The sequence below is a fragment of the Miniopterus schreibersii genome (genome assembly GCF_964146895.1).
Source record: "Miniopterus schreibersii genome assembly, chromosome: 18".
NCBI classification, from domain to species: domain Eukaryota; kingdom Metazoa; phylum Chordata; class Mammalia; order Chiroptera; family Miniopteridae; genus Miniopterus; species Miniopterus schreibersii.
In genome coordinates, this window is record NC_138121.1 from 12,952,882 (window position 1) to 12,958,881 (window position 6,000).

General features: G+C 60.1%; 1 protein-coding gene across 2 annotated transcripts in view; it reads right to left on the reverse strand.

The window, feature by feature from the left end:
* Nucleotides 1-3,051, reverse strand: part of CDH11 (cadherin 11) — a 119,917-nt gene extending 116,866 nt beyond the window's left edge. Inside the window, exon 1 of one of the 2 annotated variants that reach the window (XM_081119670.1) lies at nt 2,863-3,051. The gene's annotated coding sequence lies outside the window, so the exon portion shown is untranslated. The remainder of the gene's footprint in view (nt 1-2,862) is intronic. The other variant, XM_081119672.1, reaches the window with a different exon arrangement.
* Nucleotides 3,052-6,000: the final 2,949 nt, after the last annotated feature.

Genomic DNA, 6,000 nt, shown 5'->3' on the forward strand with positions numbered 1-6,000 from the left:
ACTTCATAAGTAACCAACAGTCACAGGCAAGGTTTGGAGACACCATGCTCATGGGATGGCAGCACTGGCCCTGTAAATCCAGCCTCGAGGTCAAAGTCACGGCGTTTCCCATACGAGGGTCCCCAACCCAGAGTCTTTACAAAGCGGCCATGTAATTCCATTCAAAGTGGAAGAAAAACCATGAATTATGAAGACAAGTGCAGTAAAGCAGCATGAAATTGATCTGTATGCCCCCCAAATCACGGCACAGCTCTCCAGCCCTGCCCCTTCTCCTCGCAGGAATAAACCGCTGAAACATACACAGCCACAGCCACCACTGCAAAGAGAAAACCTGAGTTCTGGGTCATACAAAAAAAAAACATTAGCGCTATAACTTTTTTTTTTTTTTAATTCTCAAATTAACACAAGATTGCATCTTAATTGAAAACAGAATTTAGGTTTCTAGTAATTTTACTGTCTGGTGTTCTGATAAGGATGCTGAACATAATGGAAATTCTGAAGTGCTATCAAGATGGTCCACTGCTTCCATTAGAACCGTTTTAAAAGCCTATTTTTCTAGTAAGCAATAAGCCCGGTTTGAGTCAATCTACATGTCCGGGCCTCAACAGATTATTTAATCTCATTCCTTTCAATGCATCTCCTCCTTTCCCTTCCCTCAAGGGTGGGATGGGGACAATTCCCCCCCCCCCTTCAAACAATGTAACAAAATAGCCAGTTTATACAGACTCTAAAATAATGATACAAATAATTGTTATTAATAAAGCACGGCTGCCAGGTATGTTTGATGCATTACTTTACAATGTTTCCAAAGCAAGATGTACAGATAATTCTCACTCCAGCAAAGTTCCCTGGCCTCTCAGATGCCTCTCCCTGGCCTAGGCTGGAAAACTCCTCACATTCCTTTGTACTAGGCAGGATTTCAGAGGTTTGAATTCCAGGGCCCACTGGCCAACTCTGAAACTTTGCATCAGATTTCACCGTTAATAAACTTCAGTGGCGAGGAGCTTCAGGGTCCCTCCGGTATTGGCCACAACTCTGTCCCTTTGTTTGGCAACTTTTATTCCTTTGTTCTACGGAGGCAAGACCCAGACCCCCTGCTGCTGGGGTTGGACAGTGCCGACTTCTGGGTTCTGGTGTCTGCGAGGCTCCGCATTTGCAGGAAAAATAATGCCAGGATTAAAGGAATGAAGGTCAGCCTCTTTTCGTCTTTCCCATCGTCTTAGGCTCTAGGGCTCAAAACCCAGCTTGGCCTATATGCTGATGAGATGCTGGTGGGTCCTCGCTCCTAAGAAAACTCCACCTCCATCCCGGGAGAATCGAGACACCTCCCACCACAGCCGCTGCCCCCCGCAAAACCATCGATGTCCGAGACAAGCCTAAGTGATAAAGAAATTGATCCATCCTCTTGCCAGATTAATTATCGTGGCTTCCCTGTGATTAAACTGGAAATTTACTCCCTGCCTCATCTGAAACCAATAGGAATGATCAGAAAAAAAACACAAAATATTTCAGAGCCACCCGACCAAGATTTCTTAAGGGGGACATGGGAGGGCAGCCTGGAGGCAGATCTATACTCGCCGGCGGGCAGCAGGGTTTGGGGAACAACCCTCCGCCCCCACCCCCACCCCTTAGGGACGACCCGTCATCGAGCAGGGATGGCATTATTAAATAATTAAAAGATGCCGTTTCCTAACAGCAGTGCGATGGCCCGTTCAATTCCTGCTGCATTATCAGCAAAAGCAACAGGGCTTTTTCCAGCATCTAGAAAACCTTTCACCCGGGAAAGGGAGGCGTTCGGCATCCCCCACGCGCCCGGGCCAAAGCAGGGCCTTGGCCAGAAAGGGAGAGATGGAAGAGCGACCCAGGGGCCTCCCCGACCCCACTTTCTCTGGGGACTCTTCACGGCGCGGCCCCGCCGGCGGAGGGGGAAAGGGGTGCTCTCCTCGCCGCCCTCCCCCTCCTGCCCGCGGCTCAGCGCTTCCCACCCGCGGCTCGGTCCAGGGCAGAGCCGGGGAGGGAGGGCGGCCGTGCGGGCTGGAGAGGCTCGGCGCGCTCCGGGGGCAGGCGCAGGCTTCGGGGAAAGCTTGGTTCACAAAGTTAACGTTGACCCTGGCAGGATTCGCCAACCCCAGGCCAGTGCCCGAGTCTGAGCCGCTCGCGGATCTCTCCTCGGACGGGCGATAGCTGATGAACGGCCCCCCCGGAGCTCCCCGAGAGACGCGGGCTGGAGCGCGCGCCGCAGTCAGCAGCCCGGAGCCGCAGTCAGCGGACCCGAGCCCAAGCTATTAAAGTGCGGGGGAACGGCCGAGGCGAGCCGGATTCCTTCCGTTTTCTGGGGCCTCCCGGGCAGTCTAGGGTGGAGGGCTGAGCCTCCCGGAGCGCTCCGCGGGGATCGGAGGAAAGGGGTAGGAGCCCTGCAGAGCGCAGTCACGTCGCCGCCTGGGGAAACGGGCGCAGCGAGGGCGAGCGGGAGGGCACTGCCCGGCGGCGACTTTCCCCAGAGACCTGACCGAGGGCAGTTGGCGTGTCCAGGGCGCAGCTCCGCAGCCTCCCGCTCCAGCCGGGGGCAAACCCTCCCTCCCGCGGCCTCGGCGCAGACCTCAGACGAGGCAGGCGCGGGGGAGAGGTTGGAGCGCACATCTGGCGCCGGTGCCCCCTGCGCCGCCCGCGCCCACAGCTGGCTCCCTTCTCCCTTTTTTTTAAATTTTTAAACAAATCTCCTCTTATCTCCCCCACCCCCATCTCCTTTGCATTGGAGAGACCTTCTCTAGGCAGCCCCCCGTCCCCGAAATTCTCATCCAGAGACCTCCCTCCCCAAGAAGCCCCATCCAGGCGCGGGCAAGGCTCGGGCGGCGCGCCTACCTGGAGCCCTGGAGGGTGGGCGCGAGCTCCCGCCGTCCGTCCCCGGCGCAGGGCGAGCGCGGCGGAGTCAGCCCCGGCCCCAGCCCGCGTCCCATTCACAAGTCGGCGGAGGCTGCGAGCGGCCCCCGCGGCATCTCCGAGCGCCTCTCCCCTCGGCTGGCGGCGGCCGCGGAATGAGCCGCCGAGCGCGCTAGTGGCAGGAATGAGAAACGGGGGGAGGTGGCGGGCGGGCGGGCGGGGTGGGGTGTGGGGGGGGCGGAGGAAGAGGGAGGCCGCTGCCGGGAGGGGAGGGAAGGGCGGGAGGCGGAGAGAAGCGGGGGCGAGCGGGGCCTGGCGGAGGCTGCGGGGCCGGCCCCGTCCGCGCCCCTCCCCCCAGGGGCCCCAGCGGTGCCAACCCCTGGATGCGCGCGCCCCTCCCGCCCCGGGTCGCGGCGCTCGGTCTCACTTGGGGCTCAGACGGACTCTGGAGCGACTGAAGTTGGGCTCCAGGGACGCACAGCCAATCAGGGCGGGCGGCGGAGGGACGCTGGGGAGGAGGTGGGATCCCCTTTGCCGTCTTCGCCCAAATCCGCTCCAGCTGGCCTGGCTGGGCCCGTGCCCGGGAGGCCTGGATGGTGGTTGGGGGGGAGCCTCAGCCCAGTGGGGGAGGCAGCCGGGCATTGTGCCTCCTCACAATGCCACCCCACCTTCGGTGAACCCCCCCAAGTCGCCGGCTTCGGCACCGCCCCCGCCCCCCAACCCTTGCAAATTGTGCTTGGGGCGCGGGCTGCGAAAGCGGAGGAGGGAGATTTCGGACTTGGGAAGAGCCACGTCTCTGCTCCCTCCCGGTTCTCCCGCACACCTCCGCCTCCTGTGCCTCGCGTGCGGGGCGGGGCGCGGGGATCGCTTCGCCAGGGTCGGCCTGGAGCCCGCCACCGCTGCGCCCCCCGAGGGTGCCGTGGCCCCCCATCTGCAGCGTCACTTGTTGCCTCAGGTCCCCGGGCCGCACACCCGCCGGGGCTGGAGAATGCGGTTCCGCGGAAGCGCGGGCCTAAGGGCCCTGCCTGTGCCCCCTCTGCGCTCCGGTTCCCACCGAAGGACCCGCTGGAGGGTGGGCGCCCCGGCCCCGCTTCCTGCCCTGGAGGAGTGGGGGGGGGGAGAGGGGAAGGCAGGCGCACCCCGGGACTTCGGAATCCTACGGGGAGGGTGGGGGGACTGGGCGGGGCGCTCGGGGTTCGGGGAGCTGAGTGGGGGCCACACATTCCCCGGGCACGGAGGGGAACAACTGTGACCTGGTGGGGACCCCAGGCTAGAACAAGTTTCCCGGGTGGGGGTGAAAAGCAATTGGATAATAAAAGGGAAAATGGCACTGGGGGGGGGCACGGGGGGAGGACCGGGAAAGAGGGGAAGGAGTTTCGGGCCCCTGGTGCATGGCGAGGGGGACCCGGAGGGATGAGCCGGGGCGAGCGGGGCCAAGAAGTTAACGGAAAGAGACGCCCAAGAAGAAGAGAAAGCCCGGGGCAGAGCGCAAGCGGAGAAGAGACCCGCTCGCAGGGAAAGGAGGGGCGGCCAGCGGCGGGCCGCGTGCGCACAGGGCTTCCCGGGTTTCCGCGCGGCGCGGGGCGACGTGCGTGGGCCTGGGGCGCGGCTATCCGGGTACCACGCCCCTCCCCTCCCCCCCGCCGCGTCCCCCCCCCCCCGCTTCCCCCCGACGCCCAGTGCCCCATGTGCGCCCAAAGGTCCCCAGCCTGGGTCCCGCGCTGCGCCGACGCGCCCTCCTCCGCCCTCCGTGTGGCCGTGGTCGTGGCCTTTAAACTGCGCGCTCCTGGGATGGGAAGGCGCGCTGAGTTTCCAGCTGCCCAGTTCTCTCGCTCCTGTGCTTCCCTCCCCACAAGCAAAGGCCTCCAAGGTGACGGGCCCCGGGGCGCCAGGTCCAGGACCCTCACACCCCAGCCCAGCGCACACACGCCTGGCGCGAGGGGCTCCCCAGGCCGACCAGGCCACGCGCTTTCCCCCGGAGAGCGCGAGGAGTCGGGCGCCCGCCTGCCCCTTCTACCTGCGCAGGTTGGTCCTGGCCCGACCCCTCCCTCGCTCCAGCTGCCGCCTCGCTCCACCTCCTTGGACCTGGCTTTTCAGCTGCCAGGTCTGTCTGCTCTAAGCCCTAAAACTCAAGTTGTGCCAGGTCACCGCCCAAAGTCTCCACATGAACTCTGACAGGGCCCAGCGGTGGTGCTGGGAGCCCCGACCACCACCTCCCCTAAGAAATTAAGGTACCCCGGAGAGAGGGCCCCACTGTCCCTAGGAGATGCTTGGGTTTTTGCCCTGGTTTGGCTACTGTTGTCTGGATTTTTCCACCCTCCCCACATAGATTCCACGTGGGAAGGTGTCCGGGATCTGTGATGGCTAGGACATCTCTCAATCCGTGAGAAAGTTTCATGGATTCCATTCAGGAGGCAGGTCCAAGGATGAGCCTGGTCACCTGCGACCTGCCACCAGCTGCCATTTGTTCTCTGCTTTCTGGCTGTCTTTTCAGAATCCATCCAATGACAGCAGTTGTTTTGTGTGTTTGTGTTTTGGTTTTTTTGGTTGGTTGGTGGTGTGTTTTTGTTTTTGCCATCCCTTTCATGAATGATAGCCTCAGTGGGTTTTGAAAAGTAAGTTCAAAGTTGCTTGGTAGATTTCCACTGGCGTTGCACACCTGAATCAGGTGGAGCCCAGGGTATCGCCGCAGTCAGCGTTCCTTCGCACAGCCCAGCCATCCGACGCCTAGGGTTCAACTCGAGAAAACTCAAAGTGTATATCCACATAAAGACGTGTTCCTGAATGTTCATAGCATCGTCATTTATAATAGCCGAAATCTGGAAACAAGCCAAATACCTATCGACTGGTGGGTGGATAAACAGGATGTGGTATATCCACGTAATGGAATAGTATGCAGCATTAAAAAGAAAAGAAACATCAATGCATTTTACACCATAAATGAGCCTTAAAAGCATATGCTAAAAGCCTGGTGCAAAACCACTTATTGAATGATTCCATCACTTTAAAATGTCCAGAAAAGGCAAGCTTATAGAGCCAGAAAGCAGATCAGTGGTTGTGCTGGCTAAGGGTATGAACAGGAATCGACTACAAATGGGCATGAAGGAAATTTGCTGCGTG